At 38.3% G+C, this 14343-nt stretch overlaps 1 protein-coding gene across 2 annotated transcripts in view; it reads left to right on the top strand.

The window, feature by feature from the left end:
* SEMA3D (semaphorin 3D) overlaps nt 1–14343 on the top strand; it is a 131092-nt gene that overhangs the window by 20642 nt on the left and 96107 nt on the right. The window lies entirely within an intron of this gene.

The raw sequence follows: 14343 nt of genomic DNA, 5'->3' as shown, positions 1-14343 counted from the left end.
AGTGTTATTGACATAACTCATTTTCTTCTCTGTTGCACAATGGAAATCTAAAATGCAGGCTTATTAAATAGTCTCTAATGAGGCTAAATAGTCGTTGTTGAGTTGTACAACAGCTACTACTGCTTTCAAACTTCCTTAAAATTTAAATGTCATTTATTAACAAAATGTCTATTAGGGTATTTTTTATGCAAAGAAATGAAACAACTGTCATAATGTGCAATTTAGAAATATTTCTAGCAGGAGATTATGGAATAGATTCCATACTTTTGCTTGACGAGGAGTGTGAAAAGGGAAAAAGTAATGTGAGGAAATTCTGTTTGTCATTCAGACACTTCTGCTTTCACAATTGATACAAAAATTATAAAAAGCTGTGTAGAAGCCAGAAACTACAATGTGGTTTTGCATTCTGACTCTTTATGCTACATATTTTCTTAGTATTACACAGCACAAATTCAAGCACTATTTAAACAGCGAATAGATTGCTAGTTAGTGACACTGCTTTTGTTTTTCTATTCTTGTGATTCTGAAAAATCACTAACTGTATTATGAACAACAAACTTTTCAGGTCTCTTAACTGATCACTGTTTTGCTGACTTCTTCCTTTTACCAAAAAAAAACCATGGTCTTGCATTATAAAAAGAAAAAAATTGCATATCAGATTATGTTGGCTTAGTGTATTGAATGTATTCCCAGAGATATGTCTGAGAATCTATCTTGTACAGTGATAGTTTAATATAAACTTCTGGTTCCCTGGAGGGCCTTAGTTTTGGCTTCTGAAGAGTGAAAACGCAACGTGATAGATGTGTCGCTTTTTTTTCACTTCAGATGAATGGAACAAATGTCCAGATTTGCCTAAGTTACTGAGTTACATGTAATCTTTAAAAATTAAAAAAAACCCAAAACAAAACAAAAACCGTAGCAGTTAGTTTATTTGAAGGAATTCTGCCAGTATTTGGAAGCAACATAAATGCAAGAACAAATGGTTATTTAATTATTTTAAAGCACTAGTATTGTATTTATTGGCCTGTTGTTTATGCTAAATTCAGCTCTTTTCACGATGTTTAGTCTTCTTAATACAAAACATAAACACACAGTTAATATCCTGAGGATTTTTAAAATAGATGTTGCCTTGTCAGATGTCTCTCAGAACTGACTTTGTTGTGACAGTTGTGTCAGACTGTCTTTTGTTTTGGGTGTTGTTCCTTAGTCAGTTAACACAGGGTAATCACCTCAGCTATTACCAGCCCTATTAAACCTATTTTATCAAGCCCAAAGTGTTCCTCCCTTCCCCTCCTTTGCAGGTGCTTCTCGCAGGGATGCTCTGCAAAGTCCAGCCCAGCAGGGCTGAACAGGGCTGTCAGGTGGGTAAATCAAGATCACAGCTTGGCTGATGGGGTGGCTTATTTTTTGAAGACACGTTAGCTCAGTACCTCAGTCAAGCATGAGTTCCCAGCCTTGGCTGTGGCTGATGGCATGTCTCTGTCAGAAAGGCAGCACTGACTTTTGGTCCGCCTGAAAAGCTCTGCTTTTGTTTTGAATGCTCTAATTAGCGGAATTAGTGCAAAAGCATTTTACAGGCAACATCCTGCCTGGAACCATATGTTGGACAATGCTGAGCCAGAAGATACACTCTGGGTCGGGGTTAGTCTGACACACAGGAAAGAAGAGAAGGGTTGTTGCCGAGTTTCGAAATTTTATGTCCTCCAACTCAGAGATGAGACTGGGCCAGACCTCAGTGAATGTACCCTTCAGTTCGTTTCTTGCTTCTAGAATAGGGTCTTTGAGAGTTCAGTTGATTTTTTGGTTCTTTCTTTTGCTTTTTTTTTTTTTTTCCCCTGTCTTTGGGTATACTAGGAAGTCCTACCTAGCTACCTGGCTTTTAAATTCAACATCACTTTAGAATAAGGTGCTTAACATGAAGACGTGACTGAGTTTGATAGTGTCCTTGGATAAGGCAGTCTGCCAGCTGCAGGTATGCCTATTCCCATTCAACTTTGGCTATTTAGATACTGAATAATTTCAGTGTGATCTAAGTGTTCCTCCAGTTTTGAGGAAGACCCATCCCAGTCTCCATGGTATCCCCATCTTAGTCTTGCACCAGCCCAGCTGGACACAGCTCATCACAGATGCAGTGATGGTTTGGGGCATCTCTTGCAGGAACAAGGACTGGCCTCATTTGCTCAGGAGCCATCGTCCTTCTTGGTGTCAGCTGCCCTTCACCTCCCTGTTCTCCCCCCAGCCATCCCCCAGGCCAGGGCTCAGCCTTGCCATGGCTCATGGCAGCTTCCAGAGCAGCCCAGTCCCTGTCCCTGCTGCCTTCCTGCCCTGTCGGGGTGCTCGTGAAAGATGACAGATTGTTTCCTGGCCTGCTTTCTGGGATTTCTGGCCGTGCCTCCTGCCCCAGTTTGGCACTTGCCCTCGCACAGCGTGCTGAACTCTCCATGACCAGCCCGAGGGGTTCTCAGCTGGGGTGTCCTGTGGCACAGCACAAGAATCTGCCTCCAATTAGCTCGGGCACAGCTCCAGACACATGTGCTTGGTTCAGTAAATGCTGTTTGTTTGCTGGGTGATGATGTTTTTCTAAGCTTATGCTTTATTCATAGCATGAGTGACAGTTCTGCAAGAGGTGGTGATGTGTCTCTGGGTCTTAGTTCTTTTCTGGTTTTGGAATACACTTCAAACAGCTGTAGCAGTGCACGTTAGATAACCCACATATGAGTAAAATTACAGTGATAACCAGGGGTTTATGAATTAAATTGAACAAATATGGACACTAGTTTCAAAAACAATAGGGCTTCACTGTGATGAAAGGAGTAATTTCAGTGCAAGGATGGAATAGACCTTGTTTTTAAATTTAATTATATGTTACAGTTTTGCGATTTCCATTGTTGGATTATTCATGGGATTAAAATTCACACCTTTTAAAATGAAAGGTAGAAATACAGATTTTTAAACATTTCATTTCAAGAACATTAGGTACATTATTACCTCAGCTACAAGGCAATTTCATATCTGCTCTGATCCTCTTTGATCTCTAACAGATAGGAAACAGCCTTCAGTAGTCTCTCTTCATAATGTTTCGTTTTCAATATTCCCATGTCTTGGACTAAATTGCCTCTATTGAAGATCTGCAATGGCCCAAATTACCATATTTGAGCTCTGAATATGTTGTATCTCTCTTCCTGTTTTTTCTTTTGGCCTGTTTTCAGATTAATAATGTGAGACTAGATAAGCTTCAGGGAGAAAAAAAAGAAAATCTATTTCATCATGTTAACCCAATAATACTATTAGGCAGCATCAAACAAAAAAGCTGTGTGTTTCTCCAGAGCCCTGAGACGAATACCTTTTTTGAAACCTGGAGATTTATATTCCTGTGGGAATGTAAGTGATATCAAGGGCAGCAGATTTTGAGTGCAGCTGTAGTTATCATTAACAGAGATAAGTATTCGAAGGAATTTTGATATTTCAGCCTTGGTTTATTATCAAGGGTCTCTTGTGTGAAGTATGCCAACCATAACATATGACCATTGATTGCTACTTTTGGCTTCCTTTAAAAAAAATCAACCACCCCCCCCCCCATAACCCCCCCCCCCCAAAAGAAACCACAAAAAAAAACCCAAAAACCAACCAAACCAAACAAAAACAAAAAAACCCAAAAAAAAAAAAAAAAACAAACAGGCCCAAACTTCTTAAATGCACTGTTTTTAATATTTAAGGAATAAGTTCTAGTAACCTGGAAACTTATACTCAGGTGCTGTGACTCACAAGAGTTTCTTGTGGAACAAAGCACAACTGTCGATACTGTGGATGTCTGTATTTGAGTGTGCATGGGTTATTTTTCTCTGAATCGTGCATCTTTTATATCTTTAGATTATTATGAATAGAAGAAAATTAAAAGCACTTTAAAATTCCTTTTACGTTGGCAGCCAGAATTTTTGATCAAATATATGGAAAGAAATACAGAAGTGTGGGCATTTCTGAGTTTCTACAGGTCCTATATTACCAAGAAGTAGAGTTTATAATTTCTCTATTTTAACTTTCCTTGTCCAGTAATATGGAATAGAAAATAAGAGTTATACTGTGTCTAAAAGCTTAGAAAATAGTAGGTTGAAGTACTGCCTTCAGCTTTCAAATATCATGGAGAAGTGAAGACTCATGACACTAAAGGAGGTGTTCAGTAGCTGTGTGTGATTGACCAAAGCAGTTCCATTACATTTTTTCCTCCTTTTTTAAAAAATTAATTTAAGCTGTGCTTTTGCCAAATACCAGTCTCAGAACTTTGCACCCTACACTCTGACAAGAGGCAGCAGTATAACAGGGGTGGGAAGAGAGGCTTTGGCAATATATTTTCTTCTGTTGCCATTCTCCCAAGGCAAAACTTGGAGTCTCTCTGAAGTCATTTGCCAGCATTTACTGTTAATCTCCAGCCTATGTCTACATATTAAATTTTTTTTAATTATATTTTGTGGTTCATGTAAAAGTTTGCTGCCCAGCCATTTTTCATGTAAAATGCAATGCAACCAAATTGTATTGTGATTTTCCTATTGCAAAACCTTGTCTTTTTTTTTTAAATTTACTAGTATTTTCTTTTTCTGAAGGCAAAGTGGATGCAGACAATGTACCTGCCAAAGTCAGAGAGACTGCAGACAGAGGTTCCAATTTTTAAGTTTCCAGGGCTTTGTGTATTCAGAGTCAGGCATTTAACTTTGAACATGCACATATCTTATAGCTGTTTAATCTTGCAAAGACAAAACTTGTATTGGCGTGGAAGAAAATATAGAAATGCACTCTATAAGGCCATGAAAGAATGTCACTGCATTACAGCAGCTTAACAAGTTATCATACATCAGCCGAAGCATTGTAATTGTCTGTCTATGCACTTGAGCTTGCCCAGAGTGAGGTAAACATTCATATGCTCCAGGGATTACTCATTAAATGAAGCATTATGTTTTAGTACTGAGAAATCTCTGCTGTCCTTCCATTATTTTCTACTTAAATGACAAATTTCTTCTGCATAAGAGTAGTTTTAATTATGCGATTCGCTCTGTGTGTATGTTGGATGTTTTTCAATTGCTCATGCAGACTGTAGACAAACACATACATGTGTGCACACAACATTTTCCCTGCTATAATTTGGTATTTCTGGCACTTGGCAATAGTAGGGTCAAAGCCAAACTGTAGCTACCTCTGGAAAATCTTAGAAGTAGGTGTAATTGAAAAGGCAGTGTAACATTTCTGTTTTAAAACCTATCGAAAACTTTTTTTCAGAAAGTGTAATGCTTTTCATTGTTTCAATGTTAGTTTTTGATAAAGTCATGAAAGTTTTGAACGTGCGTATTTTTTGAAACAATTCTGAAACTCATTAGGCAATTACAGAAATACCTTTACATTGTCGTGATCCACTGCAGATACTAACTTAAAATGAAATTTGACTTTGATAGATATAGTAAAAAGAATGAAATCATTCTGAATTCTAAGTAAGTAATATAACTAATTTGATCCTCCAGAATTACAATTTATAAAACTGAATTGAAAAGTGTGTTGTTCTAAAATGAAAGGAATTTTTTTCATAACTTACTGTTGTAGTTCTGGGAGATGTAACCCTTTTGAATATTTCCTACCCCTCATGATTCACTCTGCTGCTAAAGAAGTTGTGTTCTGACAGGCCTTTAAATAAATGTCTAGGCCCATATGAAGCACAAGTATGGAGTACATAAAGTACAATTGTTTTAAATATTTATATTTCTCTACTGATGCACTAGAATCACAAACTCAAAGGGGAATCCCTTTCACAGCTGTAAATTTCAAGTTCTGACCTATTGACTTCATGAGAGGGAAAGTTCTCCAGTGGGAGTAAGATGTTCATTATGTCTTAACGTAAAGTCCAGGAGTCAGGGAAATACCTGGCTGGCATAAACAAGCAGCACATCCAGTCTGCCATTCTGGCTCCAAGACTGGGTAAGACCAGATGTTTAATGGAAGGCATAAATCTTCACAATTTTACTGTTCTGTATTGCAAGATGGTGTTTCTTACATCACTCACACTTTAAAGTGTGAAGGTTAATAGAGCTTATAACTCTATTTCCTTGTAGTCAATTTGTAGCATAAATCTTAAAACACATTTCTTAAATTACTCAGTAATTTTGAAAGCAGAAGATTTTAAAGATGCATTATCAACTGGTGCAGGAGTAAAACCCTTCACCCCCATGCTGCCTTTATTGGAGTAAAAGTTGTGGATATGAGAAAACTGGGCCATTTAGGTAAATTAAAATGAATTTTACTGCAGTGTGAGAGAGGCAAAGGGCTTTGTCAAGGAGAGACATGACAGATCTCCCTGGGTGCTGGGATGCTTTTCCATCTTACCTGCCTGCAGGTATTCACAAGTTCATGTGTGGGATCCCTTCTGCTACCAGTGTTGAGCCACTGATGGCTGTGAACCTGAAGGGTTTGTCTTTCTCTGATCTCAGCTCTGGTTTTACCCCACCCATGTATTTGCTAACCTTGGCAAATACTTACTTTGTTGAATTGAACTTACTTTGTTCAAGCTGGTCCTGGATTCTCACCAAAGATTTAGTTGTGAAAGATTATATCTCATCTTGTGCAGTGACCATAGCAAGATATTTTTCTTTGGCAGCAAACACTCATTAGAACTGATGACTACCATCACCTTCTTAACTTTCTCTTGACCAATTTTCACTTAATTCCCCACTCACTCCATGAGACAATTATACAACATAAAATAATGAGATAGCATGTGTAATGCAGTGAATGTTGAAACAGTTGGATGATCATCACAACTAAATCAGAATTTTCTTTTTTTTTTTTTTTATTGCCCAGTGAGATATACTTTATGGCTAATATTAAGGTGGTGGTGTATGAGGGAAATTAATACATTATCACATTGCAGTGTTGGTATTGGAAGTGGTTCTTCACACGTTGGGTAGCAGACATATAAAGTTGTTTGCCAGATGGTGTTGCAGATGCAAGAATTCTACAAGGGCTCAGAGGGATGCTGGACAAGTACTTGAAAGTGATATCTACTTGGGGTTGCAAAATAGACAGGCCACAATAGGGTCAGGAAATCTCCTGAGCCAAAAATAGATGGAGAGGAGGGGGAACACTAAGGGTAGGGAAATATCATATATAAATGTTCTAATGTTCTATAATTATTCTTTGTACTCTTGAAAAGAGACTACTAGATGGATGAGCCTTCAGTCTTGCCATTACAAACATTTTTATTCTTATTTAACGAGTTGTTGTATGAGAGGATTTTTCTGGGACAGGAAATTAATGGTGAAGGTGGAGAAAACCCAGAACTGCTTAAATTTAGAAAATTAGTGATACGTTTCATGATCCATATTGCTAAGGAAAAAAAAATTGAGAGACAGCTTTAATGCTGAAAGAAGATCAAAGTCATTACTTTCTCAGTTACTTACTGCATAGGTTTGCAGTTTTGCCTTTTTAGCTTTTATATTTCACCTGACATTACCGTGAGGAATAGATACTCATTGTTTTGTAGTGATTTCTACTGGTAGTTCTCCAAGTACATATAAAAGGCATTTTCTGGTCTAGCAGAGTATCTCCTACATCCTATATGCTTCGTTCTAAACCTGTAGCAGAGCTTAAGTTCCATAACTTGCACTACAGTACACATATTCTATTGATAAAGAAAAAAAAAAAAAAGCTGTAGCACTGTCTGCTAAAGATTATTTTTTGGAAAGAGGATCCTTATGTGAACAATTAAAAGAGGCACAGTCAAGTTATAGTTTGTGAGTCAGTTTAGTGACTCATGATACTGAAATTTATTATGCATGTAAGGCATTTATTTTAATCTTTTTTTTTTATTTGTCTCATCCTTTGTTGGGTTGGCCTAGCATGCTGGATTCTTATCTTTTTATTGTCTTGTGTCTTTTAATGTTTACACAAGCACTTCTGAGAAACAAGAATGTGGCTGAGGTGCCTCTAAAGAAACAGAGATGCCAGGGCTTGAGTGGGCTTTTTGAATTCACTCACTCTGCATGTTCTGACTGCCAGAGCTGGGTTATAATTGGTAAAAGTCGCTAGAAACAGCTGACTTTCTTATCATCCATAAAATTTAAATTTGCATCTGGCAGAATTTTTGTTGCCAAAACAGTTTAGGAAAAAAGTTACAGTTATTGTTGTTACTGCTGTTCTTAATATTATTAGGATAATGATGATGGTGAAAATTATAACTTGCTCCCATAATTGCTCTACTTGATATTAAGAAGACCAAAACTCTGTGGCAGTGTTTTGTTTTTCTTTGCATATTTTAATGTTTTGAAAGATAATAACCAGCTACAGATTTTTATCAGCTGTCTGAAGTTGCTGCTTGCTGATCATTAGCTTGACTATAACCCATCTGAAACCATTCAAGAATAAGTTCTGTGAGAAGGTATTTTTCTAGAAAGTCCATCTGTAAGAAAAACTGCTTTTTGCATCCTTCCAGTTTATTAGTGTCATGAGACAATATCAATTTAACAATAATTTTCTTGATACAAATTATTAGTCATCTTTGTTCTTTTGAGGTGATATTTTCAGCAGTGGGTTTTTTTTGTTTTGGTTTGTTTTTTTTTTTTTTTTTTTTTGGCCTTCATGGCATTTCTGTCACCATCTGGCTTAGTCAATTACAAATCTCCAGAATAACAAAACTCACAGTTTGCACATTTGTCTCTGTGTTGTTCTTGGGGTCCAGAGAAATGTGACTATTCTGCGTTTCCTAGAAAGGGAGTTGTGAGACCTCAGCCCTCATTGCACATCACACAGAAAGAATCTGTAATGAGCTCTTTCTGTGCCTCAGGAGGAGCACAAAGCAGCTGGAGTGGGGCTAAGGGTCTAGACAGCTGAGCTCAGTGGGGATGGAGGATGGTCAGCACTACAGAGAAAATGTTCGATAGCTTGTCAATTCATGACCCTGAGGTCTGAGAGGCTTCCATTCCCTCAGACAAATGCTGATCTCCATTAATATGAATGGTTGAACTTCATTTGACATCAGTCAGTCCAGGGTCTGAGTGCAAGTACATTATTCCCCCTGCCATTAATGCAAGTCACATACCCCAGCAGAGCAGACAAGGGAAACAGAATTTTCAATAGTCATTGTTGTTTTGCTTTGCAGTACTGTGTGGAAGTGGTCAATAGGTTTATTCCTCATGCTTGATTATCTTCAAGATATTTGTTGTATTTTATGAAGTTCATATGCAAACTTGTGCTTGCTTCTTAAAACTGATACGCAGTGTCATGTAGCCCGTTTGACTGGGTAGAAAGAGGCATGTCATGTTTAAGATAGTGACACTGATAATTAGCTGTTGGTATCTAATTTCACTATTTTTTTCACTTCAGTTCCTCCTAGAATATCTACTGAGTACATTTAGCATCAGCTTCCCCAGCTGAAATAGTAGGGACACATATCCTTTGCAATGACTCAGTGGTGTTTGTACTAGTTACTGTATATTTTGAGTGTATAAAAGGTATTATATAAGTTTTGAAAACTGTCTTAGTAGTGTTTTATTCTTTTCTAGGCACAGGAATTTTTGTTTTACATTGTGGTTTAAATAGACCGTCGCTAAAAATCAAGGCTTAAGTTGCTTAATTGGTTGTCACATACCTCATTTTAGGAGTGGTTACCATTTAGTTTGCTGAAGGACCCAAAGAGTCAGATTCCTTTTCAACAGCCAATACCTAGTTTTTCTGATGATTTATTCATAGCAGTTTGGTTTTTGCATTTCCTTGTGAGGAAACTGCCCTTCATAGGATCTGTCTATGTAAGGTTGTTGTATAATGCATGCTCATTTGCTTAGTTATATTTGTAAGCTCCAGCTGTGCCCATCACTTGCTAAATCTGTCATTGAAGGATTTTGTTTTAAATTCTGCCTGGCTTTGTTTTCAGATGTCTCTGAATTCCTTCCTGTGTTGAGTCACAGCTGTGAAAAGAGAAATCTCCTTCTTTAATTCAAGGGGTCAGTGGTTTAAAAGCACTAAAGCCTGGTGGGGAATGGCTTAAGGAAGGTAGTTAATCATGGTGATCCCAAGGCTTCATAAACTTACACAAGGCTCATCTGACAGGAAGAGTCCTGGATATCTTCAAGCCCTGGTGTCTTTGAGGAGTAGCTGTTTTACCAGGGAGTAGAATCCTCTATGGAACAAGCACCTGTGGTGGGTCTTTGCCACCTGCTTGTGGCTATGGAAACACAACTTAATCTTCTCCACCACATCTCTTTTTCTATCTAAGCCAGCGTGGAGCCCAAATCCTTTCTAGCAGGGTCTTTTTTTTCCCCACATTAAGAAATACTTGATGTGGTAGCTACAATGGCTTCCACTTCTTGGTGCCACTGGGACTGGCAGGAAGGAGCTGCTTATCTGGATAGAAAGGAGAGGTCAGCCTGGAACACACAGATGGTCTTGTGAGCTGAAGTCATTGGCATGGTTTGAGTGTCAGCACTTCATCCAGTGGCATTTCTCACCCAGCTTCTTCAAACTCCAGTGAGGGAATCCTTGAATAAATCCTCTTGTCTCATCAGTGCAATCAAAAACTTTGTTTCACATACCTTGTTAATAATTTGACACTCAGTTCTATGTTTTGTTTTCACATTAATAATGGGCAAACCAGGACCATGCGGTGAACTGTACCTGGAAGCTGCGAGATACTGAATGAAGTTATACCAAATGCAGTGCCTGCACCTATGCTATGTATACTCCACTTGATACAGGGATTTATTATCTTGCTGCAGCTTTTGGACAGTTTCATAAAAGAAAAGTGATCCTGTTTCAGTCAGATTATAATAATAAGTAGTTAATTTGTAAGCAGATTGGGTAGACATTGCCCTTATCAGAAGAGTCTTTAGGAAGATAAGATCACTGGAGAGTAGAAAAAGTCATTGAATGGCTGTCAAACATCTGAATTTAAGTGGAAAGGTATTGGATGCTGAGCAAGACCTTCAGTATGATTCAGTTCAGTTATTCATTTGTCCATTAACTGCTAAAGGAAGTAGTAGGAAAATTAGGGTTGAAGGAGACATGAGAAAGTAATACGGTTTTCTTTGTATTTCAAAGGGTGGATAACTTCAGCTTTGATCAGATTGCTTAGAGTTAAGTCCAGTGAAGCTTCAAATGTCTGCAAAGATGGATAATCTGTGACTTGTCTGAGCTCCTGTTCCAGTGTTGACAGTTCTTGTAGGGAATTGAACCTCAGCAGTTCCTCAAGATTGAGATTGCTCATCAGCTTAGGGCCAAATGACTACTGGGGGAAGGAAATTAGATGTGGTGTTTTATATCCTATCTTTTTTATATTGGTCTTCTGGTATGGAAACTAACTGGTTAACCATCTAAAAATCTTTCTTTTTTCTTAGTGAAATACTGGTTCCTCCTGGCACACTGTGTCCTCACTTTCCTCACGAGACAAAGGAAAGTTATTGTGGTTTTAAACTGAAGTGGAAAGATTTCTGTGTTGAATGAAGGAGGTGATGCCTGAATTCTTCGTTTCTTTTTTACTATGGCTGTTTCAGATTCCAGGAACTGTCATGATAGCACCCTTCATAAATCAGCTTAAAAATAGACCAACAAAACAACTATTTCACCAAATATAAATTGATTTCTACTGTGACACAAACAGAAACTTCTTTGAGGGTCTGATAGCAGCGTGTTGTAACCCTTGAAAATGGTGAAATTGATGCTCAGAGGACACAGCACTGTAAAAGCTCTGATAACCTGCTGTCTGAACTCACACTGGCAGCGTGTTATTCCTTACCCGGCTCTGTGAAGTCCTTTATAGAAAATGAAACTGTGATTGCTAGTAATTTCTGCAGTTTGCAGAAACACTTAAATCACAAATGGAACACTGGAAGAAGTGATATGTGAGTCACGGATCTCTCTGCATGAGTTACAAGTCTGTTGTCCCTGTGGAGAAGGTTGGCTCTGTGACTAGGGGGACGTGGGTATTGGTCCTGACTCCTAGTGTGACCTTATCCATGTCATGCTCTGTGGTAGCATTAAAAGAATCCAGTTAACTCATAATGACAAGGATAGAGGGTAGAGAATAGAGGCATTAAAACTTTTAAATGCTTGGATACTGTGATGATGAGTACCTGAGGGAAACCCATCAAGAGGGATAGGTCTGCACTGAGTCATGACTTGTGTAAACTCACAAGTGGGATTTGTTATAGAGGCTCTGCTGATTCCCTGTCACACATACTCCAAATAAATGAAATCAAATGTTTAAAAAAAACAGAGAAAGCAATGTGTTAGCCTAACAATAAAATAACTGGGTTAATGGGCCAACAGAGATCACTGCTCTGCAGTGTACACGTTCATATGTGTATCACTTTACATTTGGCTGCACAAAATGTTGATTCAAAATTAGTTGGACAAAGGATTAAAAAAACCTTCTCCAATAGACTTCAAGCATATAGTCATGAATTATTAAATCAATTCGTTGGAAGTGTAAATTAAAATCCTTCCGGCATGTCTTTCCTATAGTGTAGTTTATACATTAAATCCTGCAGACTGTGCTGTACAGAGTTCACTGACAGTGCATCAAATAATGAGATTGAAGAAAGGAATTTTTATACGTTGATGAAAGGAATTTTAGGAAAATATGCCATTGGATATACAGCAAACATATTTGATCAAAGCTCAGCTGCCATATGAAGTACACATTTTTTAACCATTGCTAAACTGTATTAGCATGAATTCTTTTGAAAAACTGTGATTTGACTTCTAAATGGATGCCAGTAAACTAAATAGTACTGGCAGTTAAGGAAACATCCTATCAGGGTTTGTAGAATAGAAATAATAAAAAAGTTTAATTATATTAAGATGCCAACTAAAACACGCAGTTGCCACTGCTTAACATTTGTAACATTCTATTTTTATCTTCGAGTCTCATAGACTTTAAATACAGCTGGAGAATCTGTGAGTACCTGCAAGCTTTTAAACAAAATTACAAACTATTTAGCAATACATTAATGCTTACATGAGATAATCTAGCTACAAATTTTAGCACTATAAAGCATTGGCTGTGAAATTAAATTAACATTTTAAATATTTATGTAAATGTAAATCTTTGTTCCTTATTTCTTTCTGCTTTGGGGAGGGTTGTTTTGGGTTTGTTTTGGTTGAGTTTTGATTTAGTAGGGTCTGCTGGGTGTGACTGTGTGCATGATCTGCAGGTTATCCGGCACACAGAGCTGGCTGGCTGGCGGTGCCTCAGATGTGTGTATGGCTGAAATGTGTAATTATTGCTGTATAATGTGCAATTAGTGGAGCATACAGCACTGGGAGCTGGCTGAGGTCTGGATTGCTCAGATTAAGGACACAAGAGCCTCCACCTACTCGCATCTGTAGATGTATCCTGCAGATACTCGCTGGCTGTACCCTTTTGGAGTAGGCACTGTTACCCACAGAGCAGTAAGTCTGGATCTGATATATCACAGATTCACCAGACTGCTGCACTACATTCTCATCAAGCTGGGTTTTTCACAGACCTACAAAAGTCATGGCAGGGCAAGTTCAAGTAATTAATCTATAGAATGGCCCCATTGCCACTAGTTGCTGGTAATGCGCCAAAAATATCAGCCAGTGCAGACTTCTGGTCCCTGCTAGAGGACTGATGCTTCGCTCCTGCAAATGTTGGAAGGTCTCCTATGAAAGGAAGTAACAGAGAATGGTTTTTCCATAGCAAAACACTGGCAAGAATTCTTGGAGGTGGAAAGAGACTGTACTCCTTCCTTTGTGTTGGCCAATGTAGGTTTATGTTTCTTCCAGCAGAAGAATGGTGGTTGCAGGGTCAGTGGTTTAGGTGGCTTGACAGTGCTGCCTGGGGTTAATTCAGGCTGCAGCAGGACAAATGCAGTCTGTTAGAGTTTAAATGCTCAGGCAGGTCTCCCCAAAATGAGCATTTATTTTCTCTGATGGCCATCATGACATTTTTCTGGCTTTCCAGTATTTTCTCAAGAGCAGGCCAAGGCTGTTCCACAGGCAAAGCTTCCTGTGAGTGTTGTCTCCCTGTCTCCTTCACTCAGAGCTGAGCCAAACCACCCCAAATGCTGCAGGTGGTGACAGACATTTCAGAGGAAAATTCCCTGTCTCCTTTGAAACCCTTCAGACGTCACAGTACTTGGCAGAAAGTGGTTTCCATCTAGTCTACCTTTTCATTATGTCTCTAGGAATTTTCATGCTACTGCCTTTTTCTTTTCTTGGATACCAAAGTTACAAAACTCATCTTAGAATCACTTTTCATAGCGTTAGTGGTTTTTTTGGTCTGCTGGGGAAACATGCTGTACTTAAAATAATGTAACACTGAGGTTGGCTTAGGGCTCCTTTGATTCTTAT

The sequence above is a fragment of the Sylvia atricapilla genome, chromosome 5 (genome assembly GCF_009819655.1).
Source record: "Sylvia atricapilla isolate bSylAtr1 chromosome 5, bSylAtr1.pri, whole genome shotgun sequence".
NCBI classification, from domain to species: Eukaryota; Metazoa; Chordata; class Aves; order Passeriformes; family Sylviidae; genus Sylvia; species Sylvia atricapilla.
This window is presented reverse-complemented; position numbering and strand designations above follow the sequence as displayed.